Source organism: Anas platyrhynchos, chromosome 6, assembly GCF_047663525.1.
Source record: "Anas platyrhynchos isolate ZD024472 breed Pekin duck chromosome 6, IASCAAS_PekinDuck_T2T, whole genome shotgun sequence".
Lineage (NCBI taxonomy): Eukaryota > Metazoa > Chordata > Aves > Anseriformes > Anatidae > Anas > Anas platyrhynchos.
In genome coordinates this window covers 11,165,933-11,177,564 of record NC_092592.1, presented here as the reverse complement: position 1 = coordinate 11,177,564, position 11,632 = coordinate 11,165,933, and the positions used below count along the sequence as shown (strand labels likewise).

General features: G+C 44.7%; 1 long non-coding RNA gene across 1 annotated transcript in view; it reads right to left on the bottom strand.

The window, feature by feature from the left end:
• Window positions 1-1,325: 1,325 nt before the first annotated feature.
• The window catches only part of LOC110353920 (uncharacterized), a 63,446-nt gene continuing 53,139 nt past the window's right edge, over window positions 1,326-11,632 (bottom strand). Inside the window, exons 4-5 of the long non-coding RNA XR_011810338.1 lie at window positions 2,463-2,536; window positions 1,326-2,107 (exon numbers count right to left, since the gene is read on the bottom strand). This is a non-coding gene — a long non-coding RNA (uncharacterized lncRNA). The remainder of the gene's footprint in view (window positions 2,108-2,462; window positions 2,537-11,632) is intronic.

Genomic DNA, 11,632 nt, shown 5'->3' with positions numbered 1-11,632 from the left:
CTGTTACATGCATCTACCTAGCCCCATGCTGCTTTGTGCCCAGCTCATATAAAAGCTGATTCATGGCAGTACCTGGAAATGAGATTAAGACTTCCCATTGCATCCAACCCCCTTCCCTTTGCACCTGGGCAGTCTTTTTACTGCAGTTTTAAATGACCGTATGGCTCTCATACAGCAGGAACCAACACAGGGCATTTTTATGGACTGCCTTCCAAACAGAATACTGCAGAGCTGTTGAAGTTTCCCAATGTATTTTCTGGGGGTGCTGATGGGATGTCAGGTTTTAAAGATTTCTGGATGAGTCATTTCCAGCTACACCAGTTGCAAGCACCTCAATGTAGTGATTTTTGCCTCAAGTGACAACAGATAAATTGCATCAATAACCTGACACTGTTACGGGCCTCACCTGCAGAGGGATACTAGGGTATGTAAGCCTCTAGCATAGATGACAGAGTGCCAGAAGGGCCTTAAAAACTCCATATTGAGAGAGACAGACTGCACCTGAAACAGCAGAGGCTGATCCTGGGCTATATTTCATCGACACTTTACGCCAAGGGCACATGAGACTCACTGTGGTGTGCAGCAAGCTGTGCCTGCAGGGGAAGCCCGGGGTCAGGCCAAGGTGACCCCACAGCAGCTTAGCACTGGGCATGCCCCCAGTTAATCTGACCCTACCGTGACATTATTAACATGTAACTGGCAGGAGCTCTGCCTGCTTGCTAATCCCATACCTGGCACACAGACCGCCAGTCAATCATCTTCATCATCTTCTCATCCTGGGTGATTTTAGTAGCAAAATGTTTTTTTCCACCAGACATTTCTTACAGCTCTTCTGTAACACCAGGCCCTACCCATGCCTACTGCAGCCAGCAAAAGGCTCCCATTGGAGTAGTTCCTTTGAAGTTTTCTTCCATAGTCAATTTAGATTTGAATTAACATTACAAATTTTCTACTCTATTAATTTCATCACAAGTCCTTTTATGCAATTGAGTAATTAATTTCAATTCTCAATAAGGGCTTTCATTAAAGTATTGCTATTGTTGAAACCCTATTTTCCTCAAAAGAACGGGTGGGACATTCTCTGGAAAGGCATTTAAACTGTTCCTCATATTTAGATAAAGTTAGTGATTGAAATTACTCATATATTATTCAATTTAAATTCTGTGATGTTTCCAGCCCCATATCTAAAATTAAAACGAAGGCTAACTTTTCTCACAAGCTGATAGAAATAATGCAGCTCTTATATCTCCTCAGTAGCCAGTTATATTGATTTGCATTCGTATTGTAGTTATCTATAATAAAATAAGTTAACAAACCTTAGCTGATACGCTGTACTTAATCATTTCATTTGTAAGTAAATGTGAAATACAGGTGACAGCCTGTATTTATTTATACATTGCCTTGGCAGCATGAGATTTAATTGTTCTACTGTGTCTCATAGAATTGAAATCTTTTGTTCCCTTTTTCTTATAGTGCCTATGAGGCACTAACAAGCACCACAGCATTTTATGTGTGTGCAAAGACTGTGGGAAAACAGCATGCACAATCCCAGGTCTCCAGGCTCTGCAAGGGGAAGGCAGGGGGGAAAGAGGTTGCTGTGTAAGACCTTTGTGCTTTGAAGTTTTGGTTGCCCCAGGTGCCTCCCCCATGGGATCTTTTCCGTGCTGCTTCCAAATCCTCTGTCCCACTGCTGGGTCAACACACAAAGAAAGCAGCAGCACTGCCCTGGAGGATGGAGTGGCCACAGATAGGAAGGTCCCTGCCCCGAGGGACAGAGGCCAGCTCATGTGGGCACTGCACACTGCCCTCGGTGGCAGCACCACCTCACCTGCCTGGCTGCTCCTGGGGGACCTCAAAGACGCCCACAGCTCTTCTGTGGGGTTTCTGGCTGGAACTTGGGGAGGACGTGCAGTGTGACGTAGGTGCCATGTTGTACAAAACCATGTGGTGTCCAAGGACTGACACCCTGCCCTGAAGGCTGAGAACAGGGCTCGAGTTCTTGCAGACACGGTAACTGCTTTGTCCAGGCTCCGGAGGACTGTGACAAGTCTACATGCTTATTATCTGACTTCCTGAGCTGCTTTTCAGAAGCAAGCATTTTTTTTTCCTACAGAAAGAGCAGAACATGGTATCTGTTCTGTAAGAACAAACATGAATTTTCTGTCCACAGTTTGACAAGGACTAAAGGGCAGCGGTAAACAGCAAAGCTTCAGATTCAATAAGCTACTTAAAGCAGCTGTGCAGATGCCTCTAGCCAGCAGTGTGCTCATTTCAACAGCTGCATGGCATAAATAGAAACTGCTCGCTCTTATCTCTCGGCTAAATAGATGGCTGTGGGCTTTAACCCCTGTAAGGGTCCTGTACAGTTCCTTCAGGAATTATTTAACGGAAATGCCTCTAAGCACATCAGTGACAAGCTGCATCACCAGGAGACCTGCTCCAGCTTCCTCTTTTGTACATACCGAGAGTCCTCAGGTCTCTGCTGTGGTGTGAACTAAGGGAATCTGACCCGCAGTTATCCCAACGTAGACATAGCCTAGAACATTAAAAATTAAACAAAATCAGTTATTTAACTGAACACTCGACGTATTTCCTAAAACACTTTGTTGTGCCCAGAGTATATCCAGGACTCACAGGCACAGTACAAGGCAGAGCTCACATGCATTAGCCACCTGTACACCACAGTGGTCTAGCCTGGTTTTGCAGCCCTCAAAACTTCTGACTTCTGCAAGAGCAGCAGTTACGGTGTCCCTGAATGCCAACACACAGCTCCACACACAGCAATGTGGCTCAACATAGGGAACACGCAGCTGGCTCCAATGTATTTGGATACCCTGAACCCCAAGTTTTTGGTATAACAGCAGAGTCCTGTTACACCAAACAGACAAAAAAAAAAAAAAACAGTTTATGTTGCCAACGGTCTGCAAGGACCGTGTGTTGAAGTTACTACGTGACCAAACCAAATCACACTGCAGGTCAGCAACCCACTGGGCTCTTGCTAAATGCAGTACTTGATATATTTTCAAGCAGTGTGATCCCTAAGCAGGGAGCCATGAACCACATGTACAAGAATCACTGCATGGTATTTTCTGTACAGAAGCAGGGCTTCCCTAACTATAGCAAAGACACCTTCCAAGACGAAGAAAAAAATGTCAAGGGAGGACTTTTTCCACTATCTGCTGAATTAACAATATGTCAGAGTATTATCATAAAGCATTGCAATCAAAAGTTGAGGCATGAACTATAAGAATTTCTTTTAATAGAGAAGTCCCAGGAGGCTGCTCATACATCCTCTTCTCCACGCTGAAAAATCATGATTCATCCAATGCTCTGAAAAGTGATTGCTTTTCAAATTGAAAAATCATAGCAAACATGGATGCTACAAATATTTCCAGATGCAGCTTTGTAATTAGCATCAATAGCTACTCAGTGCATTATGCTAATTGTGTTACCCAAAAAGATGCAAATAATATGAAAAATGGGGTGGGCCCATTCTTAGCTGCCTTTACAGTGTTGGGCAATTATCCAATTAGACCAAAAGATGCCTCGAGGCTAATTCCTGCCTGGATGCTCAAGACAGCCAGGCATTTTTAGAAACATTACTGATGGTCTGGAAATGCAACTTATTTGTAAAACTGCATCATCTGTAAAGCCAGAGGTCCCTAAGACCTCTGGATAAGATGTGAGAGGTAGCCATTAAGCAAAAAGCTTTACCAGTACAGACAGCTGGCAAAACAGAAATTTCAGGGGATTTGTAACGGGATAGCAAGCTTTCTACCCCTATGTCACTGGTTGAAATCCAGTCCAGATGGGAGATGAAAGTAATTGAGTGGCCCTAGCAGCTGGCCAGCAGCCAATACAATGGGCTTCTGCTCTGTGGCCAGGTTTAATGGGTCAAGTCCCTGCTTCAGCCCCCAGGCATTTCTGCAGGAGGGAGCACCTGCAGGGAGCACCCAGAAGCTCAGTAGAAGCAGAAATGAGCTGTGCTCCTGTTAGAAATGGCTCAGGATTCAAATTAGGATTAAATAAAAAATAGGATTTATTAAAAGAATATAAAAGAATAGAGGTAAGCAAACAGCGCTGGGTGCACCGGGAGTCTCCGCTCCACCAGGACGCACACCAGTTACATCAAGCAGCTGATTTTTATGCTCCTAGACTAATACATATTCATTATTACTTCTAAAAAAACCAGGTTATTATAATTAGCTTCTGGGGTCCAGTCCCTCCTACTGGAGCATGCGCACCAGTCTCCTCTGGGGGTCTCTAGGGGTCTTTCATGCTGAAGGCTCATAGTCTTCCTCTCCAAGTTTTTTTCTCGGCCTTCCCCTTTGTACTCCTTTGGCACCGTACCAAGTTTATAGAACATTTTCTGCAGGTCTTGTCTCCCAGCCATCCTTCAGCTTTTTTCTTCTTCTTAATCTCTTGGCCACCTGGCCAGATACCAGAGGCTTGCATAGTATCCCATAACAGTCACTAGTTGTTATCAGTTGTTCTGAAACCCCCAGACATCAAAGACTTCATACAAACACAAATAACTTTCTTATTGACACTTCACCAGTAATTAAAACATTCTTCACCAGCCATTCACAGGGACAGTCACACCTATAGCCATGTTAAGTTAATCTCGAAGAAGACAGAAAAAAAAAGGCTGTAACTGTTAGAAACAGAAGTCCGGAATAACAAAAGCAAACAGGTTCATAAATTTGAGGAGTATTTTCTGAAGACTTGATAAATTGACTAGAACGAGGGGGAGACTGGGACACACTGCATCTGTGGTTCAAGAATTAAATTGCCAGTGCAGGGCCCAGAGGCAGACAGGACTGTTCTTCACGGACACGAATTGTTAACACATTCCTAACACTCCTAATAAGCTTTCCCTTGTGTCTGAGTCACTGTCCTGAAGGCCAAGGAGCTGTGTAGAGCCCACAATCTACATTACAAGCGAAGCTTCATCATCAGACCCCTGTTTCTCTCAGCTGGGGTCATGCTTGCAGCAGAGCCAAGACAGACTTTGAGAAAAGCTTTTGTAGTTCGTGTCAGTGCCTGTGAGCAGCTGAACTATGAACTGAGGGTAAGGCTGTCAAGGTTAACTGAAAAGATAGTAGGAATGAAGAACTGAAGCTGTGTCGTGGACTGAGAACTGAACAGTGACACCACTGAGAGCCTCTTAGAAAGTCCTTTAAATAAAATCAAAGCTCATGAATGTGAACACTTGGTTGTCTGTTTCTGGTCCCGTGAAAGAACACAAGAGGACAACTACCACTTGATCATGGTTTTTAACACTTTTTATATTAAATACCATGCTTTAGTTATTACTTATTTTGGCCAAAAACATATCTTTCTCTCTCATGTACAACTTACTTGGGCGAAGATTGGGCAGGGAAGGTGTGTGCACCTTGTGCAAGCCCTGGAGACTGCTCAATGCCAGAAGAGTTACAGAGGACTGATGAATGCTTACACCAGTTCCTAGACTTGGGATCAAGAAGGAACTACCCTACAGAAGACTGTTAATAAGCCCTGGGGTCTTATTCATCCTCCTGTAAAGGAAGACTCACAGCACACTCCCATTGAGCATGTGCACGTTGCAGCTGCTAAGTGACCTGCTGTTACAGGTAGGTCTGGTGTCAGAGCCCGTGATCTTGGCTTTCTTCCTGGACACATCGCAGTCACAATCGCTAATCACCAGTGCAAAGTCCCTTAAGATACTGAGAAGTGTTTTGCAGTGCTGGGAATAGATGTATTATGGACCTGTCCACATGAAGTAGATGTGTATGAAGCTCTTCTGCAGTAGCTCAGGATTTGAAATCCTGAGGCAAAGTTCATTACTGGCACTGCCACCATTTTGGGCAGCTCTCTTGGGAGCAGCACAGGACTGCTTCATGTTTCAGCTCCACCTCCAGCCAGCAGTTAGCTGCAGAGCCCTGTCCAAATGGGAAAACAAGCCTGGAGCAGCCGGTGTCCCTGACATGGCTGTGTGGGGTCAGGTGGCACCAGGGATGCCATTACCCCCCCATCCCGTGTTCCTGGCACATGAGAGCTTCTAGAGTTGTGAGCCCCAGCTCTCATGCTCTGACACACCAGGCATACGGCACGGCCCTCAGGGCTTCACAATGAGTCTTTTATTTTGCATGTAGCCCTACCACGCAGCACATGGGATTCAGTGGCACAGCTGCTAAAATTCAGGGCAGAGCTGCGCAGCTTTATGTTGCTGTTTCATGAACGTACAAATAAGCATGTGGTTTGTCACAGTACAGAAAGGGGTCATTTTCACTAACCCTGCTAATCCTAAATAAGCAGTAATGATAAGCACCTTCTGCAGGCTCTGTTTATAGTTTAATCCGCATCTACTCCCAAGAATCAAAAGTAGAAAAATACTGTAGAGGTATTAAAGAAAAGCCACTGTTACACTTTCAGGACATTACACAGAACTGAAGTCAGACACCTTTTAGTGATTTTATAGAGAATCATGTGGCTTAAATACTAGGGAAAGGCTTTGAAAGTCAAGGAATTAGAAGAATCCACCTGACCTGCTCTGCCTGTGGAGCATTCAAGAACAGCAGTGAACACGTAGCACAAATAACTGAGGACTGAGGGGAAAAGAAGCCTTAAAGAATGACTGAAGCTCCTAATAAGCTCTTAACTTGAGTTGCACAGAGATCTCCAGAGAAGCCCGTAAAAGAGGCAGATATAAAACAAAGAAAATCAAGATTTAATCTAAAAGAGGGAACTACTCCTTGAAGAGGTATGTCACAGCCTATTAGGGAATATCTAACCATCACTTGGCTACAGAAAGCCCCAATTCTGTAAGGGGGGGGGGGGTTACTCACAAGCTAAGCATCTGTGCTTTCAGAGTCGGCATATGGCAAAACAGTACTTCCCAAGCAAGCACTCCATCTTCACTTTTCACTTTAAGACATCTATTAAACACAGGGCAGCTCTATCCCAGGCAGCAATGCATGGTGGTGCAGATCATCTCCCCAGTTCATACCTCAATATAGTATTTCTAGGAAAGTTATAAACTGCAAACAAGCAACAACAGTTATAGCTATTAGAATTTATATTTAACTCTTATGTTCCTGTTTAGAGGCTCATTTTATAAATATGATTAGGGTCCATAGCCAGAAAACCTGAAGGGTAACAGACAATCAGGTACAGAGTATAGTGTAACCAAAAAAAAGTAAGTGTATCCCTCTACCATATGCTTAAATCTAGTCCAAAGTGACAAGAGATAAGCTCATGAGTACCAAAACAATAAAAACACTGTGACAGGCAGCGATCACAACACAACAGCAGCACAGCCTAACTCTTAAACTTCTTCACATGTTGTTGTGACAGAGTATAGTTTGGAAGAGATTTGGGTGGAAATCCACATTAACATTTATATAAGTTTATTAATATTTGCTACAAAAAGCCCAGAGGAATTTAAGAGATCTGTTGTACTGGAATAAAGCATGCATCTTTTGCAGCCAAAAGCATGATCAAGACTAGTGCTGTGGGACAGTCAAAAACAAGCCAAAAACAGTCAAAACAAGACAGACTTCTTGCCTTGGCATGACACAAGAATGCAGGAAGGTTTTTTGCTAAGGACAGAGAGGAGTTCCCATTTCCTCATGGGAGCTTTCCCCCTTTGGTCACAGCTCAGAGAGCAAAGGTGCAGAGGACTGAGTCCCAAATGAATGCAAGTCCTGTTTGTCCCATTCTGTGGTTCTGCAGATGCACGCACACATTCATAATTCAGCACCCTCCATACATTAGTTGATGTTACTTGTCAATATGACATAGAGTTGATAAGACGTGAGAAGAAGTAAGGGTTGGGTCCATGGGGACTTGAAACCTCCGTTCTGTATTCCTCCATTTGTGAACGTTTGATTTATCTACCTTAAATTATGCTTCCTGATAGATACTTGTTTTATTTTTCATATTAGCACTGGCTGTACAAACCATTAGTATATGAAATATCTATAAAACAACAGAAGCTAGATGGAAGGAAGGATTTCATAGATGTAAAACTGCTTTAGAGCCCCAGCTGAAAAATGCCACTGCTATTTTGCTGTTTTTCTAAAAAAGGTATTCCAAAAGCCCTGTTTTTCCTGAAAATACCTCACTTTTCCCTACTTGTAGCTCCTCCCAGATGGGAGCACAAGGATGGACTGGAGAAGTTAACCAAACAGCAATAACATAGCATTTTCTTGAAAAATACGAAAGCAGGTCACAACTGTGCAGTTTAATTAAGGTATTATCTGTTTTGCAGAGGGAGAAAAACCCTAACCCATGGAGAATTAACATATTTGTTGCCTCCAGTCTTGCCTTCATCCCCACCTCACTGCTCCGGAGACGGGTGCCTGTGAGCAACACAGGAGGACCGCAGCCCTTCTCCGGGAGCCCACAGGCTCCAATAACCACACAATCTCAGTAGCAGCAGCTCTGCGCATCACCACTGTAACAAACTACCTCGGGTCAACTGGTCAACACATCGATCACCAGATCTGGGACAGGGGAGCAGGGGGAGAGCCGCAGCCTGCTGCAGCCCGTGACCCAGACGTGCCATATGCTCTGCGTGACAGCACCGCGGAGCCTCTCCGCAGTTGACACTCAGCAGAGCCAGCACAGCCCTGCCTTTGGAGGACCGGGAGAAGAAACTCTTCATTTTTGGCTGCAGACATGTTCCAGGAGCTCAGCAGCACTGGTCTGTGTGTCCTCCCAGGCACGGACCTGGGAAACGTTCGCCTGTGACTAACACAGTGAGGCTTTGCCCAGGGCTTACAGAAATAGACAGCAATAAGCCAGGAAGCACGAAGTAGGATCTTCACCAAAGCCTAAGCAAACAGCCTGTCTGAAAAGTGGTGGAGTAAGGTGGTCCAACACCCCCCAGTGCAGGGCAGACATCTGGCAATGAGATACAGGTTACATGAACAGGGACAGAAGGGACAGTGAAGTCCCAAGTGGATAAAAATAGTGGGTGAAAATTCCACATTAATCTTGGAGGATAAACACTTCACATCCATGCTTCCAGGCACTAGCTTTAGATATACATTCTTTAAAATCAGCTACGTGTTTTATAATGGAGATCACTTCGTGACTGCTTTTACAGCTTTGTTTTTACCATAACCCTATAATTATTAGGCATTTATTCGTTTCTACAAAAGATGCCATCAAGGATGTGAAGCAACATATATTGCTAACTGAACACTGAATAAAAGCTTGAAATCATTTACATGACTGGCAAGTTTTAAATTCAAGTGTTTTAATCATAAAACAAGGCAAATTAGCATAGAAAGGCAATCAGAGGATATAAGCACTTCTAATTGTTCTTTGTTATAGACCTGTCGGTTACCAGAAGCACAGCTTTTTATCTTCAACTTTGAGCCCAGCCTGATAAACAAGCTGACAGCAAAAAGCTTTTCTCGGTCTTAACCTTTCCTTTAGTACCCTCTGCTGGCCAAAACAAGCACAGACAGCAAAGTCAAAAACCCGACCTCCAGGAATAGAAAAAAAAGGTGCTGAGAAGCCACCCCGACCTTCAGCAGGGATGACCTCATTTGTCACCGGGGAGAAAGCTAACAAGCACTCTCAGCCCCAGGTAGGAAAATCGATACAAGGCACTGCAGCTCAGAGCCTAAGCAGGTTTCCACAGCGCAGGAAGTGACACCAGCTCTCCCAGATGCACCATCAGCCCCGTTTGCTTTCCTAGCATCAGCTTTCACTAAAAATAAAATCGGTGCTTAGTCACCTGGACAGATGGGTGAAAGCCTTCGGTGCTTGCCTGCTCCTTCCTCCTCCTGCCCGAAGAGGAAGGCTCCAGCATGGCACCATAACCCCACCTGCTGCACAGCCCTGCTCTGGGGGCACACTGCTGGGAGGGGACAGCACTCCAGCCACCCTCGGGGTCAGGACACCCCTGCCTGGGGCATGGGAGACCTGGCAGGCTGCACCCGCTCCAGGTTTTGCAGCAGGGGACAGGCACAGTGGCCCCCACACATGGCTGAGCAGACCTAATCGTTATCTCTAATCCAGCATCAGGAAACCACAAGTAAAGTAAACTCTGAGCAGTTGTTCTCAGTCTGTGCTCTGCTCCAGGTTGGTGTCTTCTTTCCAAACCCAAGAAAATGCCTTCCTGCAGCTCCTGATAGTCAGTATTCTCACCTCTCCCTACAATTTGCTAGGAGGATTGCTTTGACTCAGAGTTGCCAACCGAACAGGGCAGCGCAGTTCCCAGCTCAGCTCCTGGTCAGGGCTCCAGTTCTCCTCTCCTGCCATTGCCATGCCCAGCTCAAAGGGGCATTCTTTCTTATTTCCTTCTCCTAAAAGCTGTACAGCCCCACAAGAAGCAGCAAGGCCATGGGACCCTTTTGTCAAGTAAGAAAAAAGTAAGTAAAGCCAAGCAAAAATCCCAATTTTTATTATTACAAGCAATCAATTTTTCCATACATCTTCTAGAGAAGGAAAATCAAAACACTTCACCGGGAGTTCCCATCAGCACAGAAGCAGAGGCAGGAAGCAAGGGAAGAGGCAAGCATTACAGGCAGATTTAACACAGAAGTGACCACCCTCGCTACTCCACCATAACCACCTCAGGGAAGCACATTGCTGCCAAATGGTACACCACAGCTCAAACCACTGCGACAGGGCTAAACCATGTCCTCACAGCTAAAACCCCGAAGATGTGGCTTTGATTCCTTACCTAGTCTTCCAAGCTGTGCTGTGAACAGGTTGCAGGAGCAGTGTTTCGCAAGTCATGACCTCCTCCAGTGATTGCTGAAGCCCAAAGCAACATTGGAGCCAGCTGGGCTCTGAGGCAGTGCCTTGAGAAGGAGATGCCTTTGCTGGGACCAGCAGGTACCTGGCAGCTGCTCTGCCAGCCAGGGAGAAGCTCCAGCAGCAGCAAGGTGGAGGCCTTGTCACAGCCTCAGAGATTTATTCTTTTACCGTTTACCCCCGGACTATGGAAAGCTCCTGACCACCACAGGCAACTGTGTTGCCTCCCAGATCTCATGTGATCCTTCACACAAGGATTTTGGTTTTCCCTCTCGTTGTGTCTACACCTTTTGTGCTGAAATTTAACTAGAACTTTCTCATCACTTTGTCTTTTAAGATGCATGTAAACCGAGACATTGCTTTCATCTATATCTTAGTGCCTTTATCAACCCTTAATAGTGGCATTGGCAAAAGATTATTTTTTTTGAGATTACAACCCAAGTACACGTATCCACTGCTCAGCTAGTATACTTGAAATCCAGCAAGTTAGAGGAACGTTATTTCTTTTGAAGAAGTCATTATTCAACCAAGTTTATAGAAGGACTTAATACAACTGCAGCCAAAATGCATGATGGCTGAAATAAGACTTGAACAACTCCATCTTTTCATCACTCTTGATTTCTCATTTATAAAGATACAGAGAATATACCTAAACTTCAAGCATTGCAAAAAAACTTTAAGTTTATTTCTTCCTTCCCTTTTGGGGATATTACAGCAGAGTCCACATCTCAGATCATAACAGAAACCACAAACGTGGCCAACAAGAGCTGCAAAAACTTTATTACCTATGCTTTCCCTTGGCATAGCCTGCTGAAGCAATTTTCCCCAGTAAATCTTAATATGAAAATCCCCTCCAGTTAAAGGGCAACACATCATT